Here is an 18090-nt window from a genome sequence, read left to right as displayed (position 1 = left end):
AAAAAGATGAAATTAGAAAATATATATTTTCTGTTTATGAGTTTTGCCAATTAAAATTTTGTGGCAGAAATTGGGTGATTACCATGCAATTTTATTTTGGTAAAATTCTTAAATTATTTCAATGTTTATTTATAATTTCTTATTAGTGACTTGTTATCATCAAAATCCGCCCCAAAGAGTGTCCTTTCTTTTATTAGGTATCAGAATAGGTATCCAGATTTCTACTTCTATACAAATATGATATTGTAGTACAGTAAATGTCAAATTGTTTTTCAAGTATTAGTTTGTAACGTTTGTACTGACTTCATCAGATGTCATGTAAGAAACTGAATTCTATGTAAGAAGACTTTATCTGAAGTGTTTTTATTTTGGTATATCATGTGTGATTACACTGTAGTAATTGCGCTGAAAGCATGTTAATTACAAATGACAAAGTTAAATCAATTTCTGATTCAGCTACACAATATAAACTAAAGGAAATCAAATTTGCAAAATAAAAGCAATATGTAGTTATGGGTTAGTTTGGAGTTAGAATAAAAAGCCAACAAAACAGTTAGTTTGTATTGTGTAGATTGTTCATTTCTGATAGTATTGAGAGTCGTCAATGAAAATCTTAATTTCTGACAAAATACTGAATGTTTCTTGGATACCCATTCGTACAAAGTACCTTTTTTGGAAAAAAAAAAAAAACACTCCCCGGATCACCTTCACCACCTTAAAAAAAAAAACTTTATTCTTCAAAAAATGTGCACATTGTTAGTGTAAAAAACAGATTCGCACCACTTGATGAAATCAAGCATAGTAATATTTTAGTAAAGAAAATATGAAATTGATTTTCAATAATTAGTTTGAATGAATATCAGAAAATGTAATTGTTTGATGCATAAGAAAGAACTCATCTGCTGAATTTGATATTAAGCAGCAAAATATTTCAAAACATAAAAATGTGAAACATAACATGAATACTCTCCGTTGTCACTTGAAAACATTGACCTTGGTAGGAAGTTTATTAGATACTGAAATTGTGGTCTTGGTATGGTGTGCTTAATATTATTGTATGCAAAATTTAAAAACACAAAAGAGGGTACAATCAATATTGAAAAAGTAACATCTGTCACAGAAAATAGTAATTTATAAATGTCAAAAGAAATATTATTCTGTACTTAAAATGTTAAACTTACTGTTAACAATAATTTAAAATGGTGATCAGGATGAGTCCAACAACTTAGTCCTTGAGCTTTCTTATTGGTCATAGTAAAAAGAAATTGTAGTCTTTCAAGTTTGTTGGTCGCATTGGGATTCTTGGAATGTATCAACAGATTCCTGCATATGAATCTTTGTTAATTCCACACAATACAAAATATATATACAAAACAAAGTAAAGCAAAGTATAGGGTTAGTTGTGTCCTCTAATTATCAACCAAGTATATGTATTGATAAAAAGATAAAAGCAATGGAAATGTTTATTACAATGTATCAATATTAAATTTTTATCATGAACAACAAATCGAAATAATGATAGATATTTTGTGCTTATACGAAACTGGAATCAAGGATTGTCACCTGTGATTTTATATATGTCAATAGTGCATGCCACTACAAATGATATTAGCCAAATTAAGTTTTGTTTATTTCACCCATTATAAAATATATACACAAAATGCAGTAAACAAAGTTTAGGTTTAGTTAATGATAAGTTTAGGTTCGAGAAATAAGCAAAGAAAAGAAAAAAAGATACATTTGTTTATAGTGTGTAAATTGTAAGTTTGTAAATATTTAAAACTATCCACACTGGTATGTGGAAATTCTAGATACCTATTGTTATAAAGTTCCAATTCATGTTTGATATATCACTCTACATGTTCCCTGTTGCACCCCAAAGATGTAAATGATTATCGAGAAAGTGAAATGAAACAGTATTTGAAATAAAATAGAAACAAATGCTGATGTTTACTATATAAAACACTGTGTTCAATGGAATTGAGCCTTATACAATATTGGTGGAATAAAAAAATCCATTTTTTTAATTCAATTTAAGAAATGAGCAAAAATTTGATATTTAAAATATTTGGCATGAAGAAAAAGAAATATAAGATAAAAGGTGATAAAGCAGTAAGAATCATATGCTGAATTCAATTAAAAACAAATATGATTGTCAAAGAAATATCATGAAAATTTTGTAAGTGAAAAAATTTTTTTTTTGATATATTTGGTTTCGAAGTATTAAGAAACATGTACAACTTCATTTTAAAGACAAAACGAAAACTGTACTAATGATAATGACAATGGTGAAAGGAAATTGGAAAAAAATATATCAGGTAAAATGTTGGTCACATATACGTTTGTGTGGTATGCATGAAACACGTGTAGAAAATTATATTTTCTGATGCTGAAAGTAAGAAGAGAAACATTGTTAAAAAATGATCTAAAAGGCAATAGTAAAATCCTCATTTTTAGTGTGGGATATGTTGTTTGTTTCAATTGAGAAAGGAAACTTTAATTTATACAATTCGATGTTATAGATCACAAGTTTTATTACAATAAACATTGTGTTCTTTAATTATCAACCAAGTATATTTATTGATAAAAAGAGAATGTAATGGACATGTTTATTATAATTTATCAATATTAAATTGTTATCATGAAAAACCAATGGAAAGCGTGAATGTTATTTGGTGTTTTTAAAAAACAGCTACCAATGATTGTAACCAGTGATTTTTGTGTATGCTAACAGTGCAAATGTGGTGGTGAAATGAATTTTTGTTTATTCTTCACAATATAAAATATATACACAAAACTAAAACATAATTTACGGTTAGTTAATGATAAGTTTAGGTTAGAGAATTAAGCAAAATTATAGATACCTATTGTTATAAAGCACCAATTCATGTTTGGTATATCAATCTACATGTTCCTTGTAGCACCCCAGAGAGGTAAATGAGTGTCAACAAAATGAAATAAAACATAGTATTTGAAATAAAATGAAAAAGTGCTTGAAAAGTGAAATATGCTGATGTTTACTATCTAAAACATTGCGTTCAATGCAATTGAAACTTATACTATATTGGTGGACTAAGAATTAAAGAAATAAAATTTAAGAAATTAGCAAAAAATTGATATATAAAATATTTGGCATGAAGAAAAACAAATATAAGACAAAAGGGGAAAAAGCAGTAACAATCATGTGCTGAAGTTCATTGAAAATAAATCGTTTGTCAAAGAAATATAATGAAAATTCTCAGAGTGAAAAAAAAATGGGATTTTTACAAATCTGGTTTCCAAGTAATAGGAAACATGTACAGCTTCATTTTAACGACAAAATGTAAACTGTAGTAATGGTAATGAGAATGTTGAAGGAAATTGGCAAAAAATTGTTAGTCAAATGTTGATCAAATATTATAAGTTTGTGTGATATGCATGAAACGTGTAGAATATGATCTGCTCTCATGCTGAAAGCAAGTAGAGAAACATTGTGAAAAAATGATGTAAAGCTAAGCTAAGCAAACGACCAGTGAATGGAAATGTTTATTATAATGTATCAAGATGAACATATTATCATGAAAAAGCAAATCGAAATAATGATAGTTATTTGGTGCTTATACGAAACAGGTATCAAGTATTGTCACCAGTGATTTTATTGATGTTAACAGTGCATGTCACTAAAAATAATGATGGTAGCGAAATTAAGTTTTGTTAATTCTACCCAATATAAAATATATACGCAAAACAAAGTAAACAAAGTTACGGGTTAGTTAATGATAAGTTTAGGTTCGAGAAATAAGCAAAGGAAAAGAAAAAAAAAGGTACATGTGTTTATATTGTGTAAAATGTTAGTCTGTAAATATTTCAAACTATCAACACTGGTATGTGTAAATCCTAGATACCTATTGTTATAAAGTACCACTTCTTGTTTGATATATCACTCTACATGTTCCCTGCAGCATCCCAGAGAGGTAAATGAGTGTCCACAAAATGAAATAAAACATAGTACTGGAAATAAAATGAAATAAGAATATGTCTGAAAAGAAATAAATGCTGTTTACTATATAAAAAGTTGTTTTCAAGTGTCAAATGGAATTGAATCTTATACAATGTTGGTGGATTATGAAATTGCATGAATGAAATAACATTGGAGAAATAAGAAAAAAGTTTATATATACAATATTTACAAATATAAGATAAAAGGTGAAGAAGGGCCAAATCCGAGATCTATAAATCGTAAATTTTCAAAGTGAAAACATTTATTTTTTTTTTTTAGATCTGCTTTCCAAGTAATAGTAACCATGTACAGCTTCATTTTAAATGAAAACTGTACTAATGATAATGTTCATGGTGAAAGGAAATTGGAAAAAAAATAAAAATGTCAGAGGTAAAATGTTTGTGTGGTATGCATGAAACACGTGTAGAAAATGATCTCATGCTGAAAGTAAGAGAAACATAGCTAAAAAATTATGTAAACGCAATAGTAAAATCCTCATTTTTAGGAACATAGTGTGGGGTATGTTGTTTGTTTCAATTGAGAAAGGAAAGTTTAATTTTTAGAATTGGATGTTATAGATCACAAGTTTTATTACAATAAACATTGTGTTCTCTAATTATCAACCAAGTATATTTATTGATAAAAAAAGAAAAGTAATGGACATGTTTATTATAATTTATCAATATTAAATTGTTATCATGAAAAACCAATGGAAAGCGTGTTGGTTATTTCGTGTTCATAAGAAAAAACATCATGGGTTGTCACCAGTGATTTTATGTATGCTAACATTTCGCTGCAAATGTGGTAGCTAAATGTCTTTTTGGTTATTCTACACAAAATAAAATATATACACAAAACAAAGTAAAAGAAATGTCAGGGTTAGTTAATGATAAGCTTAGTACCAAGAAATAAGCACAGAAAAAGGAAAAGAAAGATACATTTGTTGATATTGTGTCGATTGGTGAATTTGTTGGTTCATTTTGTTTTATGACATATCAACACTATATCAGGTTATTTCATGCCAAATCTAGTGACATTTTTTTTTCCTAGAATATATTTGTTTATTTAATGTTGGTTTCTATTTAACTCATAATTGGGACCCTAACAGGTACTACTACTCCAGATCAGAGTGGACCTGGTAGCAATAGCAATTAAATGGTGGCTTCACACTTCACAAAGCCCCATGTTTGGATACAGTTTATGGTCATATCCAGGACCTGGTGAATTTGTAAATAATTGAAACGATCAACACTGGCGAGTTAGAATTCTACATACCTATTGTTATAAAGTACCAATTTATGTTTTACATATCACTCCACAACGTTGCTGCAGAATCCAGACAGTTGAAAGAGTCTCAAGAAACTGAAAAGCTATTTAGTACTCTTAAATAAAATAACATGCATAAAGAAATCCTAATATAAGACAATAGATGAAAAAGCAATAAAAATTTTGTGTGGAATCAAGTGAAAACAGTTTCTTTGTCAAAGAAATTGCATGAAGATTCTCAGAGACTTTTCCTTCCTCGTTCCCTTCCCTTTTGGTGGAAGGAAACTTTCACAGTGGCTCAGAAGGTGGGCTGAGCACACTTCCTACAAAGGTGGGATGGGTAAATTTCTTTTTCATTTGGTTGCCTGGAGGACAGACTTAGCCCCCCCCCCCCCAAAAAAAAAAGGTTGGAGCCAGGGAACTTCTCCTCCCAGAAGGGGGAGGGGGGCCCGGGAAAGCTTCTCTTCCCATATTTTTTGTTTTGTGTAAGGTTGATCTCTTTCCAAAGGGAGTAAGAGGATGTCCCTCTCTTAGGAGGAGAGCGAAGGCTCCCTGGGCCTCCCATCCTCCTTCTGAGAGAAGTTCCCCGGCTTCCACATTCATTGCTCAGCCCGCCCTCCAGGCAATCAGAGTCTGATTGTCTGCCGTATATAAAAAGGCGATTTTAGCTTGTCAGGCGGTATGCTCTGCGTTGACCATTTTTCTTCCACCTGTTGACCTTCCCTCCCTGCTAGGCAGATAAGGGAAGGGCTGAAGGGGTGATTTGCTTTTATTTTTTACCCCTCGGTATAGGGAGGTGACTGATCATCCAACCAACTAAGGGGATGGGGCAGGAAGTCTACCCTCTCCTGCCTTAGGGAGGGAGTATTTTTTTTTTTTTTAAGTTTGCCCGGAGGGGAGATGGGCAAGCTCCCTGCACTTGGGGACGGGGGGTCATGACCTTATTCGCACGGAGGAAATAGGGGTCTGAAGTAAACTTGAGTGTAGTGTAAACCTGTTTATTAGACCAGCTTGCTATAGCTCTCTTTATCTTTTTAAGTTTTGCCATCTGATGATGTGTATAAAAAGGCTCTTTTAGTTTCCCAGGGTGTATACCCTCCGTTGACCATTTATGTTTAAGAGTTTTCCTTGCCCCTTCTCTGCCCCAGAATGGGAAGGGAGCTCTTTCCCACTGTATGGGGGGGCGGCTTTCTTTTATGGTTATGTGGGGAGCCTTACCTTTAGCCCCCTTAAGGTGGTAGGTCTTTTTTGTAAAATTGTTAGTCAAATGTTGATCAAATATTATAAGTTTGTGTGATATGCATGAAACATGTGCAGAATATGATCTGCTCTCATGCTGAAAGCAAGTAGAGAAACATTGTGAAAAAATGATGTAAACCTAAGCTAAGCAAACGACCAGTCAATGGAAATGTTTATTATAATGTATCAACAATAACACATTATCATAGTTATTTGGTGCTTATACGAAACAGGTATCAGGGATTGTCACCAGTGATTTTATTTATGTTAACAGTGCATGTCACTACAAATAATGATGGTAGCGAAATTAAGTTTTGTTTATTCTACCTAATATAAAGTATATACACAAAACAAAGTAAACATCTGCTGAATTTGATATTAAGCAGCAAAATATTTCAAAACATAAAAATGTGAAACATAACATGAATACTCTCCATTGTCACTTGAAAACATTGGTCTTGGTAGGCAGTTTATTAGATGCTGAAATAGTGGTCTTGGTATGGTGTGCTTAATATTATTGTATGCAAAATTTAAAAACACAAAAGAGGGTACAATCAATATTGAAAAAGTAACATCTGTCACAGAAAATAGTAATTTATAAATGTCAAAAGAAATATTATTCTGTACTTAAAATGTTAAACTTACTGTTAACAATAATTTAAAATGGTGATCAGGATGAGTCCAACAACTTAGTCCTTGAGCTTTCTTATTGGTCATAGTAAAAAGAAATTGTAGTCTTTCAAGTTTGTTGGTCGCATTGGGATTCTTGGAATGTATCAACAGATTCCTGCATATGAATCTTTGTTAATTCCACACAATACAAAATATATATACAAAACAAAGTAAAGCATAGTATAGGGTTAGTTGTGTCCTCTAATTATCAACCAACTATTGCTAAAAAGAGAAAAGCACTGGAAATGTTTCTTATAATGTATCAATATTGAATTGTTCTCATGAAACACAAATCGAAATAGTGATAGTTATTTGGCGCTTATAAGAAACAGGTATCAGGGATTTTGGTGTATCAGATGTTTTTACAGTGAACTTAACTTTCAAGAAACAAATTGGTATGCAATGACATAGGCTAAGAATCATAGACAAAATATATTCAAATGAAAAAAAATGTTGAACACTTATAACTTTGTATGGACTCTCAAAAACATTTGTAAAAAATGTGTAAACAAATGAAAAAAAAAAATGATCCGCTCTACTTGATGACATCAAGCACAGTAATATTTTAGTGAAGAAAATATGAAATTGATGTTCAGTGATTAGTTTGGATGAATGAGAAAATATAATTGTTTGATGCATAAAAAATAACTCATTTGCTGTATTTGATATTAAGCAGCAAAATATAGTGATTTGAATATTTAGGAAAACATCAAACCAGATTATGTAAAAAAAAAAGATGAAATTAGAAAATATATATTTTATGCTTATGAGTTTTGCCAATTAAAATTTTGTGGCAGAAATTGGGTGATTACCAAATAATTTTATTTTGGTAAAATTCTTAAATTATTTGAATGTTTATTATAATTTCTAATTAGTGACTTGTTATCATCAAAATCCGCCCCAAAGAGTGTCCTTTCTTTTATTAGGTATCAGAATAGGTATCCAGATTTCTACTTCTATACAAATGTGATATTGTAGTACAGTAAATGTCAAATTGTTTTTCAAGTATTAGTTTGTAACGTTTGTACTGACTTCATCAGATGTCATGTAAGGAACTGAATTCTATTTAAGACTTTATCTGAAGTGTTTTTATTTTGGTAGATCATGTGTGATTACACTGTAGTAATTGCGCTGATAGCATGTTAACTACAAATGACAAAAGTTAAATCAATTTCTGATTCAGCTACACAATATAAACTAAAGGAAATCAAATTTGCAAAATAAAAGAAAAATGTAGTTATGGGTTAGTTTGGAGTTAGAATAAAAAGCCAACAAAACAGTTAGTATGTATTGTGTAGACTGTTTAATTAACTTTGTTCATTTCTGATAGTATTGAGAGTGGTCAATGAAAACCTTAATTTCTGACAAAATACTGTAATTTTCTTGGATACCCATTCATAAAAAGTACCTTTTTTGTGAAAAAAAAAACACTCCCCAGATCACCTTCACCACCTAAAACACAAAAACAAAAATATCTTTATTCTTCAAATATTGTGCACATTGTTAATGTAAAAAACAGATCCACACCACTTGGTGAAATCAAGAACAGTAATATTTTAGTAAAGAAAATATATAATTGATTTTCAGTAATTAGTTTGAATGAATATCAGAAAATGTAATTGTTTGATGCATAAGAAAGGACTGACTGTTTCTAATTTCGTTTCCTTTTAATTTCATTTTTGTCCAATCCAATCTGAAGGAGGCGGGTGGTATACCCTGCGTTGTACAGTTATTTTTAAGACTCTCTCCAACATGTATGTAACACAAAGGGTTTTTCCATGGCGCATTTCGCATTCTTTTCCTTCTGGGAAAAGTTTCGTAATCATGTCTGAATGATAAGTCAGAATTGTTAATGTTGGCTAAGTGTTTTAATCTTATAATCTGTTGAACAAAGAATCAATCAGACTGTCTGTGTGTGTCGGTGTATATGAGAAGTTTATTTTAGATCCCCAGGAGTTAGACCGTGTGTGGACCATGTATTTTTAAGAATTTTCCTTTCTCGTTCCCTTCCCATCTTGGGGAAGGAAACTTTTTTTTTATGGTGGCTCAGAAGGTTTGCTGAGCACTCTTCCCACAAAGGTGGGATGGGTAAATTTTTTTTTTATTTGGTTGACTGGAGGGCGGGCTGAGCACTCCCAAAAAGGTAGGAGCCGGGGAACTTCTCCTCCCAGAAAGGGGGCCCGGGAAGGCTTCCCTGTCCCCATATTTTTTTTTTTTTTGTGTAAGGTTGATCTCTTTCCGAATGGAGTAAGCGGAACCGACAGGGGGGGGGGGTCAATCAACCATACAAAAGGATATCTATCTCTTAGTTGAAAGAGGGAAGGTCTCCCTGTCCTCCCATACCCCTTCTGAGAGAAGTTTTCCCAGCTCTCAGCTTTGGGGGGGGGGGTAGGAGGGCTTAGCCCGCCCTCAAGGCAAATAGTCTGACTGTCTGCCTTATATAAAAAGGCGATTTTAGCTGGTCAGGTGGTATGACCTGCATTGACTATTTTTCCTCCACCTGTTGACCTTCCCTCCCTGTAAGAGGGAGCCGTGCTACGCAGATTAGGGAAGGGCTGAAGGGGTGATTTGTTTTTTTTTACCCCTCGCTATAGGGAGGTGGCAGTCATCCAACCAAAGAAGGGGATCAAGCAGGGAGCATTCTCTCTCCTGCATTAGGGAGGGGGTTCTTTTCTTTTTAAGTGTGCCCGTTTTAATAATAAACACATTTTATTATTTTAAATATTAATATTTATTTTTAATGATAAACACATTTTATTTTAATATTAATATTTATTTTTAATAATAAACACATTATATTATTTTAAATATTAATATTTATTTTTAATAATAAACACATATTATTTTAAATATTAATATTTATTTATAATAATAAACACATTTTATTCTACTTTAAATATTAATATTTATTTTTAATAATAAAAACAATTTTATTTGAATATTAATATGTATTTTTAATAATAAACACATTTTTATTTTAATATTAATATTTATTTTTAATAATGAACACATTTTATTATTTTAAATATTATTATTTATTTTTAATAATAAACACATTTTATTTTATTTTTAATATTAATACTTATTGTTAATAATAAACACCTTTTATTATTGTAAATGTTAATATTTATTTTTAATAATAAACACTTATTTTATTTTAAATATTAATATTAATTTTTAATAATAAACACATGTTATTTTATTTTAAATATTAATATTTACTTTTAATAATAAACACATTTTATTATTTTAAATATTAATATATATTTTTAATAATAAACACATTTTATTACTTTAAATATTAATATTTATTGTTAATAATAAACACATTTTATAATTTTAAATAGTAATATTTATATTCATTAATAAACACATTTTATTTTATATTAAATATTAATATTTATTGTTATTAATGAACACATATTATTTTAAATATTAATAATTATTTTTAATACTAACTCATTTTATTATTGTAAATGTTAATATTTATTTTTAATAATTATTGTTATTTAATAATAATATCTTCTTTTTTTTACTGTTTATGTCTAACTTTTATCGACTTTTTCTTTTTTAATAGCATATTCTTTAAATGAATAGAAAAATAATTTCCCAACTTTTAGACCCCGGTTATTTGGCTGATAGTCGATAAAAGTGATTAAAAGAGAGATAATATTAATAAATGTGCAGTAATGTATTTTATTTAAATATTCATGAACATTAACGTTGTCATATAAAAAGAAAATGCTAATAAAAAGTGTTTTTAATCAATGTAACATATTTATTCAACTCTGTCATATATTTGTTTGATGACAACTTTTTCGAATCTGTGTACAGTAAAAACGATATACTTACATAGGATTTTGAAAGCATTTAAACTGTCGAAGAGTTTTATTACAAATAAAAGAGTTTAGTTTGTTGTGTAAAAAGATAATATCAAGTTGAGTTAACCGTAAAAGTCAATATTTATTAATGCAGGGTAAAAAAAATATATTATGAATTTATCACACCAATTATTATTGTACAAATAGATTCGAAGAAGTTGTAAAAAAACAAAAAAATAACAAATCAATATATCAAAGGCAAGATAAGTTACTTTTCTGCCAAACTGGATATATTTATTTTGTTTTCAATCAATCTAACATTTAAAAGCAGCTCGAAAAACATTTTTTTTTGTTTTGTTTTGGTATTACACTTACGAATTTGCAAGCATTTAAACTGTCGATGATATCGTATTATCGAAGTAAATGAATTGTAAGCGAAATAGATGCGAAGAAGTTGTGAAAAATCAAATATATAACAAATAAAAGTTGTCCAAGGCAAGATAAGTTACTTTTCTGCCAAACTGGATATATTTGTTGTGTTTTAATTCAATCTAACCTATAAAAGCAGCTCGAAAAACAATTTTTTTTTGGGGGGGTTTTACACTTACGAATTTGCAAGCATTTAAACTGTCGATGATATCGTATTATCGAATTTAATGAAAAGTAAGCGAAATAGATGCGAAGAAGTTGTCCAAAATCAAATATATAACAAATAAAAGTTGTCAAAGGCAAGATAAGGTACTTTTAGGATTTTGAAAGCATTTAAACTGTCGAAGAGTTTTATTATAAATATAAGAGTTTAGTTGTTTGTGTAAAAAGATAATTTCAAGTTGAGTTAACTGTAAAAGTCAATATTTATTAATGCAGGGTAAAAAAAAATATATTATGAATTTATCACACCAATTATTATTGTACAAATAGATTCGAAGAAGTTGTAAAAAAGCAAAAAAATAACAAATCAATATATCAAAGGCAAGATAAGTTACTTTTCTGCCAAACTGGATATATTTATTTTGTTTTTAATCAATCTAACATTTAAAAGCAGCTCGAAAAACATTTTTTTTTTGTTTTGTTTTGGTATTACACTTACGAATTTGCAAGCATTTAAACTGTCGATGATATCGTATTATCGAAGTAAATGAATTGTAAGCGAAATAGATGCGAAGAAGTTGTGAAAAATCAAATATATAACAAATAAAAGTTGTCCAAGGCAAGATAAGTTACTTTTCTGCCAAACTGGATATATTTGTGTTTAAATTCAATCTAACCTATAAAAGCAGCTCGAAAAACTTTTTTTTTTTTTTTTTTTTTGGTTTTACACTTACGAATTTGCAAGCATTTAAACTGTCGATGATATCGTATTATCGAATTTAATGAAAAGTAAGCGAAATAGATGCGAAGAAGTTGTCAAAAATCAAATATATAACAAATAAAAGTTGTCAAAAACAAGATAAGTTACTTTTAGGATTTTGAAAGCATTTAAACTGTCGAAGAGTTTTATTATAAATATAAGAGTTTAGTTGTTTGTGTAAAAAGATAATATCAAGTTGAGTTAACCGTAAAAGTCAATATTTATTAATGCAGGGGAAAAAATATATTATGAACTGGATATATTTGTGTTTTAATTCAATCTAACCTATAAAAGCAGCTCGAACAACTTTTTCTTTTTTTTTTTTTTTTTTTTGGTTTTACACTTACGAATTTGCAAGCATAAACTGTCGATGATATCGTATTATCTGTAATTTATTTTATACTGTAAAAAAAAAAAGACGGTGTTGTTTTTTTAATTGAATTCTAAACTTTATTTGAATTTTTCAACAAACTTTTACAGACATAATGGACTGTGTGTCAAACATCGAAATTTTAAAAATAAAGTTTTATGACCCTTCTAGAGTTATCGAATCTATAAAGTCTATTTTTTTATATGCTAGTGCAGAGAGTGATCCGTGCTAGATTAAGAATGGCTTTTAATGAACCTTTTTTTTTATATAAGTTTTATTCAAACAGGCTTTATTTGAACTTAATGGACTTTTTTGTTGTATTTATTAACTGTTTTATTCTTTTTATCGAACAAAAATAGAATTTTTATATTGACATATTATGGACTGTTTTTCGAACATCGAAATTTTAAAATTAGTTTTATTTAAAAAAAAAAAAGACTCGCCATTAGTGGACGTTGACGTCACGTGACATGACTAAGCGTTTTTAAACGAATAGAAAAATAGAAAGAGGGTGATAGAGAAAGTGAGAGAGAGAGAGAGAGTAAGTGTGAGAGAGAGAGACGGTGCTGGTTTTACTCCTCCCCCCCTTCCAGTTTAAGAGGTATGAGGTCACGTGGTAATATAGAAAATGGCTAATTATTTTATAAATTAAATATTACGATATTTTTATTATCGTCTAATATTTTGAAAGCTGAATTTTTTTATTCCTGTACATTTTTTCCTGACATTTTTCGTTAAAACTCTTGTATAAATAATATTTTTAACCAGTTAATCACGATGGAAACATTGTCATAAAGTTTAATAATATATATAACGAAGGAGAAGAGAAATAGCAAAAGTATCGAAGAAAGAACTTGTTATTAACAATTGTTCGCCATTAGTGGACGTTGACGTCACGTCACGTGACATGACTAAGCGGTTTTTTTTACGTATGAATTACATTGGATCATTCAAGAATTACGTAATAAAAAGCATTACAATGACAGGTTTTTTGGGGGCCCCCTGGGAGAAAAACGATAAGTTCAGCCCTTTCTACTGGTCCGTTTGACGTGAAATTTCGATATTTGTCATCCGGGATATGGGGCTTCGATATGATACCAAATACATACAAACATACAAACTCACAGACGTTTGGCTTTTATATATATAGATAACAACAAAAATACGAGAATACAACAATGAAAATAAGTCAACTATTAGGTTTCATTTACTATCCGGGAAATCGGTGCTTTTAATACGAAATAATTATTTACATTTCCTTAGAGAAAGGTTTTATGTTTCCGTTAAAAACAAATATAACGTTTATTGTTTTTCAAACCTAATAAAAGCATTTATTAAACTGTAACGCAAAACCAATCCAGGTAGGTGGAAGAGTAACTTATCTAGCCTTTGACACTTGGCAAAACGGTTACTTGATACTTTTAGTTATTTTTGGATGCAATCATGTTTCCTTTAATTCTATAACATTATTCTAATTTTGTTTTTTATTCTATAACATTATTCTAATGTTGTTTTTTATTCTATAACATTATTCTGATTTTGTTTTTTTATTCTATAACATTATTTTAATTTTGTTTTTTATTCTATAACATTATTCTAATTTTGATTTTTATTCTATAACATTATTCTAATTTTGTTTTTTATTCTATAACATTATTCTGATTTTGTTTTTTTATTCTATAACATTATTCTAATTTTGTCGTTTATTCTATAGCATTATTCTAATTTTGATTTTTATTCTATAACATTATTCTAATTTTGTTTTTTTATTCTATAACATTATTCTAATTTTGATTTTTTATTCTATAACATTATTCTAATTTTGTCGTTTATTCTATAGCATTATTCTAATGTTTTTTATTCTATAACATTATTCTAATTTTGTTTTTTTATTCTATAACATTATTCTAATTTTGTTTTTTATTCTATAACATTATTCTAATTTTGATTTTTATTCTATAACATTATTCTAATTTTGTCGTTTATTCTATAACATTATTCTAATTTTGTCGTTTATTCTATAGCATTATTCTAATGTTGTTTTTTATTCTATAACATTATTCTGATTTTGTTTTTATTCTATAACATTATTCTAATTTTGTTTTTATTCTATAACATTATTCTAATTTTGTTTTTTTATTCTATAACATTATTCTAATTTTGTTTTTTATTCTATAACATTATTCTGATTTTGTTTTTTTATTCTATAACATCATTCTAATTTTTTTTAGTCTATAACATTATTCTGATTTTGTTTTTTTATTCTATAACATTATTCTGATTTTGTTTTTATTCTGTAACATTATTCTAATTTTTTTTAGTCTATAACATTATTCTGATTTTGTTTTTTTATTCTATAACATTATTCTGATTTTGTTTTTATTCTATAACATTATTCTAATTTTGTTTTTTATTCTATAACATTATTCTAATTTTGTTTTTATTCTATAACATTATTCTAATTTTGTTTTTTTATTCTATAACATTATTCTAATTTTGTTTTTTATTCTATAACATTATTCTGATTTTGTTTTTTTATTCTATAACATCATTCTAATTTTTTTTAGTCTATAACATTATTCTGATTTTGTTTTTTTATTCTATAACATTATTCTAATTTTGTTTTTTATTCTATAACATTATTCGGATTTTGTTTTTTTATTCTATAACATCATTCTAATTTTTTTTAGTCTATAACATTATTCTAATTTTGTTTTTTTATTCTATAACATTATTCTAATTTTGTTTTTATTCTATAACATTATTTTAATTTTGTTTTTTTATTCTATAACATTATTCTAATTTTGTTTTTTATTCTATAACATCATTCTAATTTTGTTTTTTTATTCTATAACATTATTCTAATTTTGTTTTTTATTCTATAACATTATTCTAATTTTGTTTTTTATTCTATAACATTATTCTAATTTTGATTTTTATTCTATAACATTATTCTAATTTTGTTTTTTATTCTATAACATTATTCTAATTTTGTTTTTTATTCTATAACATTATTCTAATTTTGTTTTTTATTCTATAACATTATTCTAATTTTGTTTTTTATTCTATAACATTATTCTGATTTTGTTTTTTTATTCTATAACATTATTCTAATTTTGTTTTTATTCTATGACATTATTCTAATTTTGTTTTTTTATTCTATAAAATTATTCTAATTTTGTTTTTTATTCTATAACATTATTCTGATTTTGTTTTTTTATTCTATAACATCATTCTAATTTTTTTTAGTCTATAACATTATTCTGATTTTGTTTTTTTATTCTATAACATTATTCTAATTTTGTTTTTATTCTATAACATTATTCTAATTTTGTTTTTATTCTATAACATTATTCTAATTTTGTTTTTTATTCTATAACATCATTCTAATTTTTTTTTTATTCTATAACATTATTCTAATTTTGTTTTTTATTCTATAACATTATTCTAATTTTGTTTTTTATTCTATAACATTATTCTAATTTTGATTTTTATTCTATAACATTATTCTAATTTTGTTTTTTATTCTATAACATTATTCTAATTTTGATTTTTATTCTATAACATTATTCTAATTTTGTTTTTTATTCTATAACATTATTCTAATTTTGTCGTTTATTCTATAGCATTATTCTAATGTTGTTTTTTATTCTATAACATTATTCTGATTTTGTTTTTTTATTCTATAACATCATTCTAATTTTTTTATTCTATAACATTATTCTTATTTTGTTTTTATTCTATAACATTATTCTAATTTTGTTTTTTTATTCTATAACATTATTCTGATTTTGTTTTTTATTCTATAACATTATTCTGATTTTGTTTTTTTATTCTATAACATCATTCTAATTTTTTTTAGTCTATAACATTATTCTGATTTTGTTTTTTTATTCTATAACATTATTCTAATTTTGTTTTTATTCTATAACATTATTCTAATTTTGTTTTTTTATTCTATAACATTATTCTAATTTTGTTTTTTTTCTATAACATCATTCTAATTTTGTTTTTTTATTCTATAACATTATTCTAATTTTGTTTTTTATTCTATAACATTATTCTGAATTTGGTTTTTTATTCTATAACATCATTCTAATTTTGTTTTTTTATTCTATAACATCATTCTAATTTTGTTTTTTTATTCTATAACATCATTCTAATTTTTTTATTCTATAACATTATTCTAATTTTGTTTTTTTATTCTATAACATTATTCTGATTTTGTTTTTTATTCTATAACATTATTCTAATTTTGTTTTTTTTTCTATAACATCATTCTAATTTTGTTTTTTTATTCTATAACATTATTCTAATTTTGTTTTTTATTCTATAACATTATTCTAATTTTGTTTTTATTCTATAACATTATTCTAATTTTGTTTTTTATTCTATAACATTATCCTGATTTTGTTTTTTTTATTCTATAACATTATCCTAATTTTGTTTTTTATTCTATAACATTATTCTAATTTTGTTTTTTTATTCTATAACATTATTTTAATTTTGTTTTTATTCTATAACATTATTCTAATTTTGTTTTTTATTCTATAACATTATTCTAATTTTGTTTTTTATTCTATAACATTATTCTAATTTTGTTTTTTATTCTATAACATTATTCTAATTTTGTTTTTTTATTCTATAACATTATTTTAATTTTGTTTTTATTCTATAACATTATTCTAATTTTGTTTTTATTCTATAACATTATTCTAATTTTTTTTTTATTCTATAACATTATTCTAATTTTGTTTTTTATTCTATAACATTATTTTAATTTTGTTTTTATTCTATAACATTATTCTAATTTTGTTTTTTTATTCTATAACATTATTCTAATTTTGTTTTTTTATTCTATAACATTATTTTAATTTTGTTTTTATTCTATAACATTATTCTAATTTTGTTTTTTATTCTATAACATTATTCTAATTTTGTTTTTTATTCTATAACATTATTCTAATTTTGATTTTTATTCTATAACATTATTCTAATTTTGTTTTTTATTCTATAACATTATTCTAATTTTGTTTTTTATTCTATAACATTATTCTAATTTTGTTTTTTATTCTATAACATTATTCTAATTTTGTTTTTTATTCTATAACATTATTCTGATTTTGTTTTTTTATTCTATAACATTATTCTAATTTTGTTTTTATTCTATAACATTATTCTAATTTTGATTTTTATTCTATAACATTATTCTAATTTTGTTTTTATTCTATAACATTATTCTAATTTTGTTTTTTTATTCTATAACATTATTCTAATTTTGTTTTTTTATTCTATAACATTATTTTAATTTTGTTTTTATTCTATAACATTATTCTAATTTTGTTTTTTATTCTATAACATTATTCTAATTTTGTTTTTTATTCTATAACAT

The sequence above is a fragment of the Euprymna scolopes genome, chromosome 6 (assembly GCF_053919585.1).
Source record: "Euprymna scolopes isolate OS-2025 chromosome 6, ASM5391958v1, whole genome shotgun sequence".
Classification (NCBI taxonomy): domain Eukaryota; kingdom Metazoa; phylum Mollusca; class Cephalopoda; order Sepiida; family Sepiolidae; genus Euprymna; species Euprymna scolopes.
Note: the sequence above shows the minus strand (reverse complement) of the source record.